Source organism: Diadema setosum, chromosome 14, assembly GCF_964275005.1.
Source record: "Diadema setosum chromosome 14, eeDiaSeto1, whole genome shotgun sequence".
In the NCBI taxonomy this organism is placed as follows: domain Eukaryota; kingdom Metazoa; phylum Echinodermata; class Echinoidea; order Diadematoida; family Diadematidae; genus Diadema; species Diadema setosum.
In genome coordinates, this window is record NC_092698.1 from 24,454,498 (window position 1) to 24,477,471 (window position 22,974).

Genomic DNA, 22,974 nt, shown 5'->3' on the forward strand with positions numbered 1-22,974 from the left:
TTACTATGCTATTCAACATACATGATAACAAGAAAAAAAAAACAGCAGGCGCATTGCATTACAGTGATAGAGCTTTTTCATATCGACGTTCTGTGAAAGCATGCCGGATTTCAATAGATATTGATATTTATACCCATTGTGATAAAATCAGAGGAAGTATTGCAAGTAAAATGTGACATATCAAAGTGTCCAGGGATTGATTAGTTGTTGAAGTTTTGGTTACTCCTCGGACATGATAAATCTTACATTGGTTTGAGACACCTACGACCTTCTATACTTTCAACTACACAAGATTACAAAAGGGCAGCTATGGTGCACGAGCTACCACTGCAACATTAATAAGCGCTAACTTTATGTTTAACACATCTACATTTAGAATTTACATTCTCATATACACTGTCACATATGCACGAACATACATCCTCACACAATTTCATTTATAAACCGATTCGATGATAAAGAATGCTCCTAAAATTACTTAAAATTTGATTATACAAACACACAGACAGACAGACAGACAGACACACACACACACAAACACACACACACACACTCACGCAAATGTGTGTGTGAGTTGGCTCAGTCGGTAGGCGCGTCTGCCTCATGATGCTAAGGGCCCGGGTTCGAACCCAAGTCTGGACTGAACAATGTTGTGTGTAATCATACCGTCCCCTCTAGCAAGAGGCAAAACACTCTGTCCCTCGGATAGGACATAAAATGGAGGTCCCGTGTATGAGAGAGTAACAACTCTTGCACGTAAAAGATCCTGCTTCATTCATTCATAGCAAAGAGCTGGGTGTTTAACCCGGTGAAGTGGCCCCGCCTCACATCCAACTGGACCCCATGGAAGACCAGCTTATTAACGTAGCTGAATATGGGCTATCCAGCCATCTTCTCAGATTGAAATGAACAAACAAACACACACACACACACACACACACACACACACACACACACACACAACCACACACACACACACACACACACACACACACACACACACACACACGCACACACACCACACACACACACAAACCCCATCTTTGCGCAATATATCATTTGCCTTTCCTTCAGTTTACATACGGTATGGTGATGTGAATGTGCGTGTAATATTTTTTTTTTCAAAGTCAATCTATGCTCATGGCAAGTCTCCTGTCCTGTTTGTGTGTGTGTGTGTGTGTGTGTGTGTGTGTGTGTGTGTGTGTGTGTGTGTGTGTGTGTGTGTGTGTGTGTGTGTGTGTGTGTGTCTCCTCTATTACGTGAGATTACAGTATGCAATTTCGCTACTTTGCTGTACGATATATCACTAGGGACAGCATTCAACTATTGGTCACTGATGGTACGGAACTGACAATACCTATATTGATCTGTATCTTCCATTTTGTTTGCACGCTTGTCCTCAACACTTGTTACTGATGCACTTGACGAAAAACACGAAAATACAAATATAAAACCAAAGCAATCAACCAACCAGACAAACAAATAAAATCACATTGAGATCAGATCAGAAGGCAATATGCGAGGATGATAATGAAACGAGTCTTCCTATAGAAGAACACGAGATATATAGAGTGAGGAAAATATCCTTACTCATCACCATAGGAATGCAATGCATCGTCTTCTACCTTAAAGTCAATTGATACTTAATAAGAGATTTTTTTTTTTTTTTTGGGGGGGGGGGGGGCAAGACCCGATGCACAAGCAGGTGCGAATCCGCGAAATCCACAAGAAAAGTTAAAAATGGGATAAGTCTCGTCAAGGTAAGTGTTACGTGTAGATCGCTTTCTTTATCGTTTCTCTTCTTTTCCAGGGGACTGTAATTATATACATCAAGCAGAATCAAATACGCTTAAGCAAAAAGCAAAGACAAAACACAACAAAACAAAACAAAACAAAACAAATGAACAAACAATATGAGCAAGTGAGAAAATTGTATTGAATTAGAAATAAAAACAACAACAACATGGCACTATGTAAAGAACTTAAGATACGTAATTTCAACGAAATTTATTCTCAATTAATTTTACCATTGTTTGAGTCGGCTTATTAAATCAGCTTAGGATGAGGTAATTGTAGGTATGTAGGACTGTATGATGTTCTGTTATCTAATCTCCAGTTTATTCTATAGTTTTATAGATAAATAAAAATATTAGAGGACGCGTTGTGCAAACCGTCAAGTGATGTGCTAGATCAAATGCGGAACAATAACAAAACTTGCAGGACACGTTGTGCAAACCGTGAAGGAATGTGCTAGATCAAGTGTGGAACAATCCTCTTCTGTTCTATCTAATTAAGAGTGAACTCCCTTGTTTTCAAATCACTACCATGACTACATTGTACATTGTTAGTTAATGCTGAAATTATGCCGCGTCATACCAAAAGACGTTAAAAGATGGGAGTTGCTGCTACCTTGTTTGCCGTTCAACAGTTGAAAAGGTTAGAGCAACGTCGATCTGGCGCTGCTCAGTGGCTGCCGGGCCCACGATCAATTGGGCAAAAAGAATTTCCTTTCTTGGACAATAAAATTTGGAGTTTATATCTAAAACAATTATTATTATTATTATTATTATTATTATTATTATTATTATTATTAAATGGCTCTTTAAGTTGAATATCGAGACTTGACAATCGGCACGTTATTTCCACTAGCGGCGAGATATATTCGACGTCTTCTGGGTTGCTGCTTGCAACGTTTAATACGTCATCCAGTTGTTTTTCATTTTCTCTGGAATGTCATTCCAAGTATCGTCCGCCAGCTATTAGAATGATACGGCGACTTGGCAAGATGAAAAGAAACTGTACAGCTCATCCTGGTATGAAGCACTACCGACTAGAGGTAAAATGCTACGTGTGGATGTTGTGGAGCTGATCGTTGGATTGAGGACTCCATTCATATTGTTATTAGTCAACAATCGAATCTAGATAACTCCTCCCTTCTCTCGATAGATGCAAATTTGCAACCGTTGGTCAAGGACAAATTAAATTAACCTATCTACGCACTAACTCTCCCTGATTTTTTTTTTCTCTTTTTAATTCTACAGCACGGGAGAAGGGGATTCGTATAATGACCAATATATATCGTGTCGCGTTTGAACAAATATATTGTGAATGACAGGCGAATCATCTAGGAGACATACGAGGGGAAAAAGTGAATTGAACTGCGTTGTGATGACAATGACTTTCGACATTTATTGATAGCCTGGAACGTCGTGAGCAATATCTCTGTACATCGGTGACTGACGCTGATCGAACTGAAACACAGCCCTACGATGACTGTGCAGCAAATTTCACCCGGCGTACACTTAATACCCTGCCTTGATTATGCCATGCAACAGCAAATCGGTGTAGCATTTCAAATGACATGTTGTTTTCATCGCCACTGCCATTCAGCCAGACGTAGGCGCACTGGAATCCCAACATATCCATTCCAACTTCATAACTCTGTACAATTCGCATATGCAGTTTAGACGATATTATATCCACCTGATACGGCCTATCCTGGGGGATTGGAATGGTCGGATATTGTCGTTGATGGTGACAAGCGTTCCATAGGCATAAAAGAGAAACAATTTCGGGAGCCGAAATGTGTATAATGTGACTATATCATACCCCGCACATGTCCAAGGGCAAAACAACATCGTCGATTCAGACTGTGTCAACGACATCTTCGTTTATACTCGGTGGCGGCATTGGCCGACGAGAGTGAAGAGAGAGAAAAAAAATGATGATACTTGGGGGGAAAATACAAAGAACTTACAAAGAAGGAAACGCACGACTGGAAGGTGTAGAGTAAAAGATGAATAAGAAAAGAAGCAACGGGAATGTTCAATCAGGAAGAGACATGAAGAAAGGTGAAAAGAAAAAAAGAAGAAGAAGAGAAATTGCGTGACAGGGAGACACAGAGGGAGAACTGAGGAGGAGAAGGAGAAAGCAAGTCATGACAAATAGCTAGACAGAGTAAAGGCTGAGTATGTGGAAAATGAAATGAAATGAAATGAAATGAAATGAAATGAAATGAAATGAAACGAAATGAAATGAAATGAAATGAAATGAATGAAATGAAATGAAATGAAATGAAATGAATGAAATGAAATGAAATGAAATGAAATGAAACGAAATGAAATGAAACGAAATGAAATGAAATGAAATGAAATGAAATGAATGAAATGAATGAAATGAATGAAATGAAATGAAATAAAATGAAATGAAATGAAATGAAATGAAATGAAACGAAATGAAATGAAATGAAATGAATGAAATGAAATGAAATGAAATGAAATGAATGAAATGAAATGAAATGAAATGAAATTAAGTTAAATTAAATTTATTTACCAAACAAACAAACATCCTCAACAAAGTCACAACAATGAATATTTGAAATATAGTTTGGCAAAAAAGAACTAGCAATAGCGTGCTGGCTAGTCGAGGCCACTCCTTTCAATGACATAGATTATAATATAACGTATTTACAATATTCACAGAAGAATTGTTATATGTAAATATTTACCCTGTTTTCATAGGGGATCATTTATACTAAAATTGATAACAGATACTTTCGCAATAATATCCGAAAAGCGTTACGGGTGTTTATATCTTTTTTACATAATGTGGGAATCCTCTCCAAATTATACTGCCTGCATATGACAAGGCGTGTTTACCTGTTTCTGATCTGATTTTTGTTGATTTGTAAAGGAAGCATGACAGGGAAAAATATAGACACAGATGAAAAGAAGGAGAAGGAAGAAGACCGAAAAACTGAGTGAATGGCGAGAGACAAAGAGGAGCAGTTTCAGACTGACGACGAAAATGTGTGAAAACTTTGAGCAACGGAATGTAAATTTTCGTACCTATATAGGATTTAACGCGCTCTTTCGAATCGACATACCCTGCAAACGACGTGGCACCTCATGATTGATGTCATTAAATTACTTGCACATTCCCTATTAAGGCGATCACACACACACACATATACACACGCAAATATCCCAAGTGCCCACGAAACAGGAAATTACAACGTCATTTATTAAGCTGCGACGTTAAACATCGTTTGAGAACCGCATTACACCTTGTTTGCGATTATTAGATGAAATCCCAGCGGGCAAGGAAGTCGCACGCACATGAATACGTAATATGTAATATACATATGCACTCTAAACCTTCAGCAATAAAGCACTGATGAACCTTTAGTCATCTTCTTGTGTAAGCGTTATCATATATATGTATGTAATATTATATATGTATATGAATGTATATGTATGTATGCATATTTTATATATAATTATATACCAATGTGCCTACAGTGCGAATGTGTGTACATGCATTGAGTTGGAGATGAAGATGAGCAAACATATAAAATATATTTGCTTTTGATGTTGATTTATGAAGGGACAGAGAACCTGCACTATTATACACAATGCTGTTCCCTGTTTAACCCACTGCGTGCCATATTAATTTCCTGCCCAAAGCTGTGTGTGAAATTTGTGCATGTTTTCCGTATGAAAGGGTTAAATCATATCAACTTCAAATACCCATACATAACACTATTTACCTAGCTGACTTCCTAGATATTCCAGGGAGGGACTTGATCAAACGATCGTCGTACTCTTTGTCTAATTTCTAGCAAACATCATTCAAAATCATCGTATATAATCATAACGTTTGTTTCAACATTCGATTCTCGGTATTGGATTCTTGGGAACTTAACAAATTTGTAGTAAACCTCGTTACTGTGCGAAATGAATCAAGAGACGGCTGTCATCTAAAGCAAATTGCAATAATTTTCGTGTATACTCAGTTTACTTTGTCTGTCTCGTTATTTCAGCCCCTATTTCGAGGGAAGAATGGAATGGTGACGTTATAGACATTGATGTCATTACCTAGTAATCTGCTCAGATTTCCGATAATCACTGAGTATACGAGTGTATACGCAAAATGAGATTACCGACACTACTAAGGCGGTGTGGTGCTGCTTTTGTATATGTTCATTTGCTTTCTTTGTGAGCCGCACGTTTGTATTTTTGTTTTTCGTTTCATATCGTGATGGAATGCGTGGGAGTGACGGGGTATGATGGATGAAAATGATTGTGTGTGTAAGTGTGTGTGTGTGTGTGTGTGTGTGTGTGTGTGTGCGTGTGTGTGTGTGTTTTTTTGTGTGTGTGTGCGTGATTGTGTGTGTGTGTGTGCGTGGGTGTGTGTGCGTGTATTTGTGCATGTGCAAAATGGGAACTGGGCAAATGCTGGGACAGAGACGATGGCAGGATCTTTTGGAAGAACAGCGCACGCACTGAAGAGGGTATAAGTAAACAAGGTCAAATAAAAACTTTATCATCACTCAACACTCTGTATCTCCCTGCTGCAAAGTTGAATTATTTATTTTGTGGTCAAGTTCAATGTAAACCAAATACATTTAGTCTTCGGATTTTTTTTTTTTTTGGGGGGGGGGTGTTTTTATAATAAAACCGAAATTGAATTGAATTGAATTGAACAGGTGTTTTATTGTTGTCATGCATTTTTGGCTCTTTCGTCTTGTTTTTTCTTCTTTCTATTAGTGTGATCAATTTGATTTATTTTTTACATTATTTCATTAGCTTTGGGAGTATCATTTATTATCATTAACCATGCTAGTTGGAGTCGTGGAGTGTATAGTTGTATCATTATAATCAGTTTTCATTAGCATCATATTTTTTTTCTATAGCTATCAACTTGGATTCCATTCCGAACGTAATCTTGCGTTCTCCATCATGGCGCTTAAGCCCGCCACACACTATACGACTCCAGACTCTGGATCCGAAATAAATCACAATATCCTCAGAATAAACACCGCTTGTTTATTTCAGATCGAAAGTCTGTCAGTCGTAAAGTCGTGAGTCGTAAAGTGTGCGGCGGTCTTCAGTCGTTCTCTTCCCACCTCCCTGGTCGCTCCCTGTTCCATCTCTTTGGGTTCTGATTGGCCTGCAATAACATGGACGCTCATCTGAATGATAGACTTTTCCGCACGATCCATTGGCCATGATAACTGGAAGCCCGAAGTTTGCGGGAGATTTCCCTCTTTGGGCGGAGCAATCCATAATACGTCATGATACACGTAACAACCATTCCCTTGACAGAAATACATGTTGTGCGTAAAAGGTTAATTGGGTTGCCTTATCACAATCCGATTGGGGGAAAAAAAAAAACAACATTCATTTTATCGAATGCAATACACGGCACAAGGGCTTGTAACAGGGAGTGATAAAGCCACATCACCGTCTATTTTGCCAAGTTTGATATATCATGACGGTAACATAACAGGAATTGCAAAGCAAATCAATATTTACCTAACGAAGCTATGGTGTAAGAATGCATGCAGCATTATATCTTACGTGTACGAACGAGAGCATGTGATTTATTTTGTTCTCTTATGTTCAATAGCATTTGCGAACTACAACTAAACATGCCACTTAACCCGAGTATTATTTTTTATTTTCTTTTGTATGGTTCGGTCTGCAGCTGTATCCGTGCTCCGTACTTTTTGCTACATGATATGCGCGATTAAATTGAACTGAATTTAATTGCATTCATCTCCACTGGGACCTATGCTGAACGAGGTTGAAGTTAAGTAGGTCCCGCCGTACTTCTTTTGCATTTTCATTTACATTCAATTTTTTAAAACAAATTTGACAGTCACATAGCATGTTAGCAACACTTTGTATTCTTCCAAGCAGGATATCATATATACTATTCCATTTTGCTATACTGATACATTTTTCATTGAGAAATCTGAAAATGAATTGAATTTGACATTTGACAGTATTAAAAGTAACTTTGTTGATGAGTCACTACCTTTGATGATTTTTACACCCTATCAGTCGATGTTTACAATCACAAATATGTAGATAATCCATCCACGTTCACATGATAAAATGTGTAATCTACATATAAATGTGTATACTATGTTCACTAGCAGTAGATACAAGGTATATGTATTATATGTATATACATTATATATAATTATATATATAATATACTTGATTTCGTGTTACTATGTATTTTCAAATGTCATTCTGTAATTGTACTTTGTTATAATTGAAATAAATGAAATGGAGAATGAAATGAAATCATATTCAGGATAAAATGGATTTCATTTGCAGGTTTAATGAATTAACATTGAAAGCAAAAAAAAAAAATGTAGAGGATTAGAAGAAAATGATTAAAAGAAGGAACGGACAAACACAGACTGTTTTGAGAACACGAACGGAAATGTGCTGCAGAGCGAATGATCGTTTTACTTCCTTGCCCATTTCCCTGCCATCAGGAGAAAAAGAAATATAACGACCGGCGATGACCCCTTCCCCCCCCCCCCTCATCCTAGAGACTTTCAGAAGCCTCAATGCGGCGAGAAGCTATTGCAACATCCCTCCCAAGTCAAATTAGCAGGTACGTAAATATATCAGCTAAGTACGGCGCAAAATTGGTCAATGCAGATCCCCCTCGACATCCTAGAATGGAGTGGTCCCGCGGAGAGCCATGACGATCACTTCATTTTCCCATCGGAGCACTGGCAGACTCCTTTCCACCATTCTAACATCTCGCTCTGGTATCATACCCCCGAACGATCCGAGAGCCATATTTCACGCGACACATCCCATCAACTTCCACCACTGAGAGGCATTACGAGGGATCCGCTGGTGCACGGTGTCTTTCTAAAAATATTTATACATGTCCATCCGAGAATTGACGTGGAAAGAAAAATATAAGAAATAAGATATGAGCACAGACAGGTACACACACGCACGCGCGCACACACACACACACTCACACACACAAACACACACACGCTCACGCACACACACATACACACGCACACTCACATACAGATACACACACACACATACGCACGCGCGCGCGCACGCACACACACACGCATGCACAAACTCAGCAAAGGGAAATAGATTTTGAATGAATCTAACCAACAAGGCAGAGTCGGGAGAAGCTGAGCTGATAGCAACACAACCTGAGAGATTCTTGTAAGGATCTACGCCACACGAGTAAAACTCGGAGAAAGGAGGTTAAGATGAGAGAGAGAGAGAGGGGGGGGGGGGAGAGACGAGGTTCTTCGCAAATCTTGCGAGAAGAGGCACACGTTCATGTAAACATTTTGTTGTCGGCATCAAGAGAAAATGCGACAGGATGAGAGGTGGAGACGGCTGTGTAACAGAACAAAACCCCAATACACACACACACACACACACACACACACACACACACACACACACACACACACACACACACAAACAGAAAATGATAATTTTCATCATTCGAACAGGCCAGAGAGAGTAACATCGGAGCTAGATGAGCCAAAGATAACAAAAAAACCCTACCAGAACAGAGGATGAGCAAGTAATGAAGAAGATATTAATAGAACCATCGAACGAAAATTCTAATGATATAGAAAGCGAGTAGGTCACAGTCTCCTGTTATTTCTTAACAAAAGATATACCGTCCTTTCTTGGCTGATCCAATTCAATTTAGAAGCAAATGAAGGATAATAGTCTTTAAATGTAATCCTTAGTATAATTTTGGCTTATCTGTTTTCAATTTCGCTTTCCATGAAAGTAAGGCGGATGAGAAAAGGATAAACATGCGGAAGGACACGAATATAAAGTAACGTTCTTATTGTATTATCTGCGGGAACTTATACCAAACAGACGAAATACCCAGCGGTAGATTATGGATTAGTGTACAGGGATTTTGTAGATAATAATACATGTACAGTATAATGCAATCCGTTAGCGTGTCGGAAATCGTTTGCCGTTATGGATCAATGACGAAGTCAAACAAAAGGTCGTAAAAGCCAAAAATTGTAAACACATGTTAAAACATCTTCTCTTGATGACGAGTCCTAGAACAGAAGGCGACAAGAGAATCCATAGGGGACGGGGCGTTTGAAATTCGGCAAGGCTGAATCCGACAGCTACTTGAGCATGCATTATGCATTAAATGCATTTAATGGGGTGGAAACGGCAGAGCGGGCGAACACGGACACACAACACAGTAAGTTACCAACGAGTCCACTGAAGGAGTCTGGTTAGATAAGAAAGAAAAGAAAAAAGTGGCCATAGAGGTTTCGACTCACATAATTGAACCTCCTTTGACATAAAAAGGGCGGATCTATTTCTCCATATCTTTCCCACTGTCTCTCTTCCTTTTTTCTCTCCCTCTCTATCTTTCTCTCTCCCCCTGTCTTTTCTAACTCTCTCTGTCCCTCTCTTTCTATTTTATCCGCTGTCTCTCTATCTATTCCTCTCTCACACTATAACTTTCTATTTTTCCCTCTCCCTCTATCTCACCTTCTCTCACACACACTTTCATTCTCTCCCTCTCTCTCTGTTTCTCTTTTTTACTCTCTCTCTCCCTCCCACTCTGTCTGTCTGTCTGTCTGTCTCTTTGTGCCATACTTATCATTTTATTATTGAGCATCAAATGTGGAAGTGATTAATAGGGACGATGCAAACATAGCCATTGCCACAAACGGATCAATTTCATCTTCCACATATATACTCACACTACGGTCGTTAATGATAATACTCATAATACTTTCACAGGAAGTAGATTATCAAAATGGCCTTCATGGGCAGCAATCACGGTCGTTCGATGTCTATTATCGAACCAAAGTTATAACTAATGTTATCAAATTGATATCTGTCATGAGATGAGCATTTCGGCAGGGTCCCTTACAAATTTGTTATTCCTTTCATTAAAATTGCCTTTACTACTGCGATGAAGTTCAATAAACCTGAGCAAAACTATTACTAACCTTAACAAAAGTTGACTGAACTACGTAAAAAAATCATCTGCACTGAAATGAATGTTTCGCTCAGTCCTAGTTTAATCAAACTAGACATATCTAAACTAAGCTGAATTAAGCTTAAGTATCATAGCTGATATCAACTTGCAATGTATCTAACTTAGCTTTAGTAAATTAAACTAAATTCAGCTAAACTAAATTAAGTAAAATTGATATCAATCAAACTGAAGTTAGCTAAAAATGTCAAGACAGCATAAATCCACTCGGCTCTGAGTAATTTAACTAATTCTAAACTAAACTAAACTAAACTAAACTAAGTAAAATTGATATCAATCAAACTGAAGTTAGCTAAAAAGCTCAAGACAGCATAAATCCACTCGGCTCTGAGTAATTTAACTAATTCTAAACTAAACTAAACTAAACTAAACTAAGTAAAATTGATATCAATCAAACTGACTGAAGTTAGCTTAAAAGCTCAAGACAACATTAATCTACTCGGAGCCGGAAAAACTCATCTCACCCCGGGTCGAGCGGCGCCTGCGTCCGTCATCACTCCGTTCATGCCAGCATATTCTAGAAGGATTATATGTTATTTCAATCTTGTACAAACGAAGAATACACAAGATGGTATATAGCAAGGAGAATCTGTACGTACACGCAATAAGGGAACTTTGGAAGAAAGTGTACAGCAATACTTCTAACAAATAAATGATAAAAATATAACAGATAAAAAAAAAGAAGAGAGTAAAAAAAGTATCCAAAATTGAGAAGGGAGCCTCCTGTCACATATTAATTGCCACATTTTCTATGAAGTGATGCGTGCTAATGACTGAACCATCTGTAATAGAGGCACCTCCTATCACCATCGATCGATAGACTTGTTATGGATACCTGAACCTGCAACCAAGGAGGTATCACTCTATGCTGCAACTAATGATACATGGTAAGATCGAAGTCTTTACTCCCTAATGGCTAATCCCGTATCCCACTATAATACGCCAATTTCGTGTCATGCTTACGTTTCCCCCCTGAAGTGCCGGGACGTATTCTATGTCTAGCCAATTCCACCTTCAGCGCAACTCTAGCTGTCTTTTTTGAGACTGGTATTCTCCTCTCCGCGTCTTCACCATTAAAAAAAAAAAACAACAACAACAACAACAAAATAAACCTCTATCGACTGGTAAGATAACAGCTATTTGTGAGAATCCAATAACATATATGGAATTTAGCAAACTTATTCTTCAAACGGCGCGTTGTAATTACCTCTTGATGATACCAAAAGGGATTTTGGGAAAGAAAAGCACCAAGGAACGTCAAACCATTTTTAACATTTGAGCAAGCACTGAGTTTAGCTTGTCTGCTGAAAAGTCTTAGAGTACAATTTGTACCTGACGCCAAGTCCCCTTTTATACACAATACGCCGAGGCTGGATAGAAATTTTGCAACGGTAGCATATCTTTTACTATCTTTGGTAATCATTGCAAATAAGTTGAACAAGCTAGGAAATGAAAACAAGATCCAAGTCCAATTCGCAAGAGGCAACTCGATATCTTAGTCGAAAAGGATTCCCAAGTTTGTTTTATCATTGTACAATGTACACAAGGCAGATATAGAGGTACCACTAGAGAACTGGTTAGTAGCATTAATATGTTTGCATATATCACAAAGCAAACCCGTCTGTACGTATATTAAAGTCAGACACTTGGGTGTGATAAACACGCTTGTAAAACGCAAGAAACATTTCCGCTTCAAAAGACATGCTTGGAGCACAATGTCCGCGTGCCTTCAATATAACGTGTGCAATAGCCAACCACCGCTTCTTATACCACTCGAGGAGATGAAACCCTTGGAGATATATAAAAATTCATATATTCTGTGCTTCTCTGCAAAACAAAACGATCGATACGCATATCCTTTTGGTTTTAGTCGCGTTCTTGTTTTAAATAGCTCGCCGTAATATAGAATATTTTCTTTCTTTTTTTTTTTGGTGGTAAAAAAACACGTTTAACCGAATGTCCATGTTTTTATTATTCATCGCGTCGTTATAACTATACACGATTATGTACAAATCCACGTTGTATGAAACAAACTTAAAAGTAAAGCTAACAGAGGCAAAAATGTATGAAGATTTGACACACGCATAGGCCTATTATGACTAGGATTCATCTTTATTCACCAACAGTTATACAGCTGGAGACAGAATTGTAGTTTGAGGACGCTGGTTTCAATTGTATAGGCATTATTTCCCATTTGCAGATGAAACAAAAACCCAGCTTTAGTGCTTCAAAATAGTCCTAAAATGTAAGTTAGCTATAGAAACAACCAATGTAAAAATTGTAATCAGTATAATCAATGTTAGATATTGTTAAATATGCAAAATGTGAACAATAGTTATGATAGAAATGTTTCAAGACTGAACCATCTACAGTTATGGTTTAATCGGAAAAATAGTTATATCTCCTTACGCTTCACGGAATTTTTACATTGCAGGGTATTTCGTGATTCAACTGACCCATACATATCCATCAAAATCAATGTGATGTCTCGAATAGTAATAATGATGATAATAATAATGATAATAATCATTATTATATATATAATAATGATTATTATCATTATCATATTATTATTATTATCACTATTATTATTATCATCATTATTACTATTACTATTACTATTACTATTACTATTACTATTACTGCGTGACTTAGGTGAATTATCATGAGCAATGGTGCCCTAGAGTGTTTGGCGATTCATTATGGGTTTTATAATCATGCTAAGTTATTGGATTGCCACAAGGATACGCCTGGGTGTGTGAATGACTCTTTTTCTGTGACCAGTGATAAGTTGGCTCAGTTGGTACCTTTTTCTTTTGTCTCGCAATCATGGGGCATGGATTCGAAACCCAGCAGGGTCAATGGTTCTTGTGAGCAATCATGCTGCACGTGCCCTTGAGTCAAAACCTTGGACCAATGTCAGCAAGGGATATCTCATATAAGGATGTGCACTCCAGCTTCTAGTTAAGTTACCTCCCTCACCCTCCATCCTTATAAAAATAGCCCCCCCCCCCCCCCCACACACACACACGCACTCACTCACTCACTCACATAGCAGCACCGGAAACCATGCGAATGCTGCCGGTTCATTCTGGTTCTCCTCAGGTAACTAGCAATATGTCATCAAATGCTATCAATCATACACAGCAAAATTGTGTGGGTTAGGGTGAGTAAATGAATGAATGAATAAATGAATGAATGGATGAATGACTGAATTCATGAATACATGCATGTATGAATGAATGAATAAATGAATGAATGAATGATTGAATGAATGAATGAATGAATGAATGAATGAATGAATGCATAAAATGCCCATCAACTCTAATACACTTTATACCCAGCTCCTGATTGAAATTTGTAAAGTGCTCGCTCGTACTATCCTGTGTATGTTCCGCATAATGTTATATAGAAGTCTTTGAGGCTTTAGCACTTGGCTATGTTTTGCTTTTATACTGACTGTATATATCACAAATTCAAGAAACTCAAGGTTTGAAACAACGCTTATAAACCAATCTATTTCGGGTTTTCAGCTTTTGCGGCGAAAACATTTGAAAAGGTGTACGGTATCAAAAAACGGCGTCAAACGAATATTTGCAATCATAATCCAGGTTATCCAGAGAAAGAGAAATACAGGAAGAATAGCGAGAAAGGAGAAAAAAGAAAAGGGGATGAAGAGATCGCATTGCCAGACCGCGGTGGATATATTGTTAAAAAGGTTTCTTTTTTCTGTATTCCAGACGGACAAAAATTACAGAGGAGCTGTTGACACCAGGAGTGACCTCAGTCCTTTAAAGTACATTTCAGGCCGTCGAATGATTATTAATTACTGGTAACTCAATAAACCGTCACTCCGAGGGACGTTATTGTGAAGTCAGCGGTCGCAACGTTTGTTTTACTTTATTGAATGTCAACGCACGTGTCTCCGACAAAAGTGCACGCCAAACAGAACTACAGAAGCCAAACCCCTTTTATTGGCGAATCCTGGCCGGTATGGTCACGGTTATTACTGGAAAGAAAAGAGTTCATGTGTTTCTAATTGATTTTCATTTGAAAGGTCAGAGGGAACATAATAACTGAACACACACACACACACCTACACACACACACACACACACACGCGCACACACACACACACACACACTCATTGATTCTTGACATATTCAAACATCACTTGTTTTTACATCACCGTTGTCTCTTCATAAGATGGACAAGCTGGGAGAAGCGGGGCATTATGAGGAAAACTTCGCAGTCAATCCCGGACTGTCATTCACTGATGATCGAATGAGCACCTGATCAGGCTGATTGTATAGTTTTAAGAATGTCTCAATCGCACTATTATATTACACTACTGTCAATATCGCTATTATAACAACCTTTGATTTGTCTGCAGCACGTGGCTTATCTGTTCTCTTATAATTGTTCATTCATTATTCATCTTTCATTCATACATTCATCCATCCATTCATTTTTCTATTTCCAACAGAAACACATACATTTTAACAGAAATTGAGTGCATAAACTACATTACAATGTAGAATAAACGTAATTTGTAAGTCTGCAGAACCAAAACCCACTTTCTTGTATTAGTTTCTATGAAGAATTGCCTATTATTCCCAAGTTTCATTCTTTTTTCTCTCTCTCTCTCTCTTTAGTTTGGTCCTAAGTTGTGTCCGCGCTCCTTATCTTGTTCTTGATTGTGTTTTTGATTGTTTTTGTAATCATGTCGCTGATGTCTATTCAATTTTACTGCATTTTATAATATAATCTATTAATTATGTATGATTTTGCTTAGTTGTAAACTGTCGAAAAGTGCTTGTGTGTGAGTGGGTGGGTATGTCTGTGTAAAACCTTTAAACTGTTTGTATAATATGAAGTTTGATTTGTGTCAGAATGATATTTTGTTACTGGGCCCCATCGATACAAGCCCTGCTTCACAGGGGTCCATGACCTTTCAATGTCTTTTGTATTATGTACCGGTACACTTTCTGATGTTATTACATGCATAGTTTTGTTTGCATGTGTATGTAGATACGCATGTTTTTACTGAATGGTTGAATAAGATTAAATGAAATTGAATTGAAAATTGAATTAGAAAAAAAGTTCATAGTTTCGGTGATGATCCCTCTATCAATAATGATTAATCAGTGCATCAATGTTTATTTCAGTTTATTCATCTGTTCACGCATTTACTCATCAATGGACTTATCATTCTGTTCAACACAACTGTTCGAATATTCATTCATCTTTATTCATCATTGTCTGTGCATCTTCGTATTCATCTATGTAATGATTAATGTGTTTGATGTTCTTCTGGTTGGAAGAAATGACGCATTTGACACAAAATTGAAAAGCGGGCGGCGGAGTTGTAGATGAGTAATTAAACACACAATGATTGATATGACATGTTTCATTCTTTGAGAATTACTCCTTTTCCGGTTTCTCTGATGTCATTCTGATGTTTCCTGCAGCCTTACTAGTATCACAAACTTAAATGTAGAAAACAAAACAAACAAACAAACAAGTAGCGAAAGAACGAACGAACAAAGAGAAGGCAACAGTAATGCCTTTCCCCGCACTAATACTCCAGAAGTGGCATTGGCTTAAGAGCGCATATATCTTCCTTGTTTGCCGACTGTAAGCTGCTCACAACAACAGGGCTTATCTGCTGTTTTTGTCGCATATTCTTTTGATTTCTGTCCTTACAAACTTATTTTGCACTACACCTCATATTTTATTCATTCAAGTTTGTGAACGAGATTACGACTTTCTTTTAACTGGCCTGAAAACCATGATTCTCTTTGGCAAGCATTGTCGGTTTTTTTTTTCTTCCAAGCCGCAGAAAAGACGCTACGTTATCCACACGATGTGGAGAAATTTGTGTTTTCTCCAAGAAGTCTTTGGCAGATAAGTCAGAATTGCACGGGGCTATGAATGAACTATCTGTGATACCTTTTTCGCTATTCCTCGTTCATGTAACTGGATCTGCATTAATTGCAGCATCCTTCTCCTTTCTTGCTGTTGGCGACAAACAGACTGTGAACGGCGAAGTCGCCCAATAACGACATGAATAAAATATTAGAAAATATTGGGAAAGCAGATATGTTCGCATATACAATCGTTTCGGTCATTATACGTTTGTCCATTTGCCTATGGCATTTGCTTGAGATTATTTCAGCATGATAAACACTTATCTTTTTTTTTCTGACACAATGAGGTACAGGAAAATGATACATCGTATTCTCATATCAAAAGTAATGTGACGAAAATGCGAATTTCCGTTGGTAGTCCATATCAGTCACAAGCATTGAATAATGATTATTCCTTCTGCTTGTATTTCTTCGGAGACATATAAGTATATGCTTTGTTGAGTAGAGAGACACCAATAAGTAATATAAAAGGATGGGTAAGAAAAGGCAACCAAAAGATTATGTCATGTACAGAACTCGAGATCGATGGAAGTAGAGAAGTTAACTTGCTCCCCTCTTGTATTTAATGACCCATTAAAATATGTTCCAAAAATGTCTTTCTTATGTGTCTTACTGTTTTTCACTGTTGGTGATGAGTTTTTAAAAAAAAAATCACTTTTAGATTCACTCCGTGGTAAAGCAGGCCATGCCAGCTTCACTACAACAAGTTTGCATGTGTCGCTGAGGCCGATATCACTTTCCATGGAAAACGTGTGAAATCTAATGACTTACATATTTAATTAAACTTTAATAACTAGGTATTACTTTTATAAGTGAGCCATATTTTCATATTTTATATCAGATTTTCAGATTTATGTATGTTTGATACAACTTACAGTGTTCTGTTTGCTTCCATTGAATAAACTTTTAGCTATTGTTTGTTTGTTTGTTTCACTTTTCCATCTGAGAGGATGGCTGGATAGCCAATATTTAGCTGCACAAGCTGGTCTTCCATGGGGTCCAGTTTGATGTGAGGCGAGACCACTTCATTGGGTTATGCACTCTGCTCTTTGCGATGAATGAATGAAGCGGGATCTTTCACGTGCACAAGTTGTGACTCTCACATATGGGACCTCCATTTATGTCCTATCAGAGGGACAGAATGTTTTGCCTCTTACTAGAGGGGACGGTATGATTACACACAACATTGCTCAGTTAGACTCGGGAATCGAACCCGTGTCGTTTGGATCTGGAGGCAGACGCACTACCGACTGAGCCAAATCACCACCCTGTTAAATCCTAAACTTTGAGTTTTTGAGGACTTATGTTTTGTTTCTCTACAATGGAAGAAGCTTAGAGAAAAGGAGAATGTTCTATTCCGAGACCGAAGTGGGGTGGGGGGGGGGGGGGGGAAGGTAATTTGATCATACTCGTGCACTGCATGGATGAAGCCCCAGGGCCATATCACGCCGTCAGTCCCACTTCGGCAGTGACACTGTCAAAATGCTTCTTGTCATCTTCTTCAATACTCGAAGTACATGTGTAAGACTCAGTTTCAATTTTAGTTTTAGTAATGACTGATACAGTTTTCAAGAGAAAGGGCAAAATATAAATGCAACTTCTGTTTAATAGCATTGTACATAATCACACACAAACACACACACACACACACACACACAGTCATATACTGAGTAGTAATAGCCATGATAAAAACTCATATGGCCTTGAATTTTTATTTTAAGTATTACTCAAATTGACCTTCATCGATATACAGTACAAGCCTCGTTAAGAAGTCATGGTCATACATACTCGAGTGCGTATGCCCATGAGTTTTTATCGTAGGCTATTACTCAAAAACACATCAAAACAACTCGACGCAACAATCATTGACTAGAATAAGTACACACAATTCATTCAGTAACATATAATAGTTTGCGCACATCTCTTTTTCTTCGAATGTGAGAAAGTCGGACGATATATTTATATTCTGTTCACGTGAATTTGTGAATGCGTGCAATGGTTCATGTAAGCACGCATGTTTCGTATGATTCGTGTAAGAAAAGTGTTGAACACATAATGTGTCAAACTGGAATGGCGTCGAACACTGCTGTTGGAACGGGACAGGGAAAACAGAAATCGATCAATGCTGCACTTGAAGTGTGTGTCATCAATAGTTAGATGGATGCCGGCCATTTCTCGTCCTTAATGCCGCCCCTCTTTTGAGAGGGTATGGATTGTTTGTCGGGTTCTTGGACTCTTCGAAGAAAAAGCAGGTAAATTTAGAGAGCAACGCATGTGCAGCAAAAATTTCCCGCCCGATTTAACCAAGGTCGCCCATGCGGAAGCACGATGGGCGAGGTCGCCGCCGGAACCGCCTGCGTTAGACACTCCAACAAGTCAACACTATTACCATTCCTTCTATGCTACCCTTCTCGACGAAACCCTAATGAAGTCACCCAATATCGATTTTTGCTTATTTTGGGATATCTAACTTTTTCAGACGCTAGAATTTACAAAGAGGCATAATTTGTTCCATTTTCACTTCTCGTAATAAAAAGTATAGTTACCACATACACAAAGAATGAAAACCGACCACAGAATGAAACACTTGCCTCAATACGTGTAGACATGGATTCAAACACAATCCGGTGAATAAACACTATAGTAACCTGCTCATACAAAGCAAGACAAGAACTATACAAGTTTTGCTCTTTAAACGTTCTTTGAATTTTGAAAATTCAGGAAGGGGGCATAAATTCCAAAGGTTTGAATATTACCTCAATGTTTATATATCTTTAGCAAGATCACGATATTTGATCCTTTTTTCGGGTTTAGGAGTTTGGATTTATCAGGATGGCGTATGGACTGGTCACTTGATTTGAACATCAGATGCATCATTGCAGATGTATGCATCAACTCGAGAGAAAACACGTATGGAATTACTGTTACTGTTTGATTGTATCGTATAGTAAACACATTGTATCCCCCTAAGTAACACTTGGCGACGCTTGCGACCGTATTTCACGAGGAAGTGCGAGATTTTTTTTTTTTTTTCGTTTTAGAGAACAAAATAGGGGAAAAGAGACTCCTCATTCACCGCACATACCTCCTTGCATCACCACTGCTGCTGTCGCCCGCCAATACAAATGCTATTATATACGAGAACAGAATTAAAGGCATTATTTACCATTTGCACATCAAACAAAAACCCAGCTTTAGTGCTTCAAAATAGTTCTAAAATATGAGTTAGGGATAGAAACAACGTAAATCTGTATAATCAATGTTGAGTATTGTTGGATATTCAAAATGTGAACAATAGTTATATAATAAAACTATTTCTAGAATAAACCGACTACAGTTATGGTTTATTGAGCAAAATAGTGATATCTCCTTATATTTTGTATTTCATTGCGAATTTTTTACATGGTGGGCTGTTTTGTGATACAACTGACCTACATAGTTATGTGCATCAATTAATGTGATAACTCGAACATTTTTAAGATCACTGCTCCCAAAGGTTAAAATTACCTTTAACGTCATGACGACTGTATGGGCATGAAGTTTTATCATATATACTGCCGGCGGAGTGCCACTGCCACTATTACCACTTTCCACTGTTTTCTAACGATCCCTCTGAAAAAAAAAGGAAACAAAACAAAACGAAAACAAAAAACAAAAACCGCATAGAGAGGACGTACGAGATGAACAAATTGTCGATGAAATTGACAATGACGTACTCAAAATATGCCTGCCCGCCTGTCTGCCTGCCTGCTTTATGGTGAGAAGCGGGGTACGAGGGTGCCAGACCCAAAATGGATATGCCATTTAAGTAAGTGCCAAGGTCAAAGAGGCGTAGAGAAGGCGTGACGTGGGACCCCAATTCACGACTGATATCAATGATCACGTAACCTACTTCCTGGCAAAATCCAAGTCAAGTCAACCATGTATCATACTCGATGTGGCGGTGCCATCCACTTTGAACAGCTTTCACTCACAGGGTGTAGACCTAACAATTTCTCTCAACTAAATTTATAACATCTAGCAATTTATCTCTCCTTTTTTTCAGCTTTCATTCACATGGTGTATGCTACCGTTTCTCTGGACGACATGGAGGGATTATTCCCTCCTTTTTTCAGCTTTCATTCACAGGGTGTATAGGCTGATCGTCTTTCCGAACTCCATGTAACTATTATTCTCCATTTGTTGTATGCTTAAAGGCCAGGATGTCCTTTGGTTCATTTCTCTACCGTCAGAGCGTGAAATTTTGACCAAAAAAAATTGACGTTTTCGTGCACCGAATTTCCTTTGTTTTCTGATCTACTTGAGTTGAATTGAATTGATGAGCTGAATTGAATTGAATTGAATTGAATTGAATTGAATTGAATTGAATTGAATTGAAAAGGGTATGATATTGATGAGTATCCATTGCAGCCCGCAGGCTGCATTGCAGACATTTTACAGAAATGAACAAGATTACTATGGAATATTTACAAAAAAAAAAATCAAATATATTCATCTGAACTATTGCACAGTATTAACATTTATAGCAAAACAAACACAATCATGCATTTACAATTTCTAACACCACTGTTCTCATTTTCATAAATAATCAAAATTACTTTAAAATACCATTTAAAATCAACTTCTTTCACATCTTCTTCCTTTTCTTCTTCTTCTTCTTCTCCTTCCACTTCTCCTCCTTCAACTTCATTTTATTCCCTATTGATATCCAAATCACCATTATCATAACCACACGTTGAAAACGTTATCAAAATAAAACCACAATTTACACTACTATTATACGAACAATCAATATTACATTCACCCAAATGTAATCATCATCATTACATTGGCTTTATATCAATATAACTGGGTTTGTATCAATATGATCATTATTCTTGGATTTTTCATTTATTTATTGATTATTTTTATCTTTTTTTTTGTTGCCTTGCTTTGTGTCACTGACAATTGTCCTATATTGCATTGTCATATCTTGAATCTATAGATCAAATTTCGGACATCGTTGGTCACTAATGTGTCTAGTCTGCAATTCACTGATATTTGTGGGCGATACATACATTAGGTTTAACCACTCACCTGCATTTTGTGATCTTGATGTCTTCAAACACAATGCAAGGGATGCAGCCAAACTTTTTCAATAACAACAACAACAACAACGACAACAACAACAACAACAACATTAATAATATCACATCTCTTGACGAGTAGGAAGTGAAAATAAAGTCTTACGGGCAATGGACAGAGGCAGGATCAAAACATTGCCCTTTCTTCTCACCTCAAGCCTAGAATTGAAATAACAAATGCCAAGGGAAATCGCAGTGTAGGAAACATACAGTCTAAATGAAAGGGAGAAGATATCGTATTGCTATCACTGTTAGATGTAAACACACTGGGTCTTGTGATGCAACGAACACTTCGATAAACTATACATTGGCAATGCATAGGCAATACAAATTTGCGTCTCGAGCATAGGTTTGCAAGAGGATGCTCCATGGAAATCATAGTGCTATAGAAACATACATACCATCCTATTGAAAGGGGAAACAAGCGTAATGCTATCAATGTTAGATGTGAATATACCGTGGTCTGGGGATGCAACAAACACTTCGATAAACGATACATTGACAAAAACATTGCACTTTCTTGGCACCTCGAGCATAGGTTTATCATAGAAATTGTCAAGGAAAGTCGTAGAGTAGGAGACATTCATACCATTTTAATGAAATGGAGGAAGCTAGGGTAATGCCAACATTGTAAGATGTGAACCCACGGGGGAGGGGTGGTGATGAGACGAACACATTGCTTTTTTCTTCGCACCTCGAGCACAGACTTGCAATAGTGTCATGAAAAATCGCAGAGTAGGAAACATACATATATACCATCTAAATGAAAGCGGGAAAGCTACTGTTGTTATCGCTGCTATCGTTGTTAGATGTGAACACATTAAAGGGACAGTACAGTACTGATTGAGGTGGGGATTCATGTTTTGAACATTCTGAGTGAGATAGTGAGAAGCCTCTTATGAAATATGAAAGAGCATGTAATTTTAAGAAGGATATTTGATGAATATTGGTTTTCAAATGGCTGAGATATCCAAAAAAGTACTAATGATAAAAGGAGACATGCCACAACTTTATTAGGATCTCTTTGTTTCACCTTGTTTTTGGATATCTCAGCCATTTCAAAACCGATTTTCATCGAA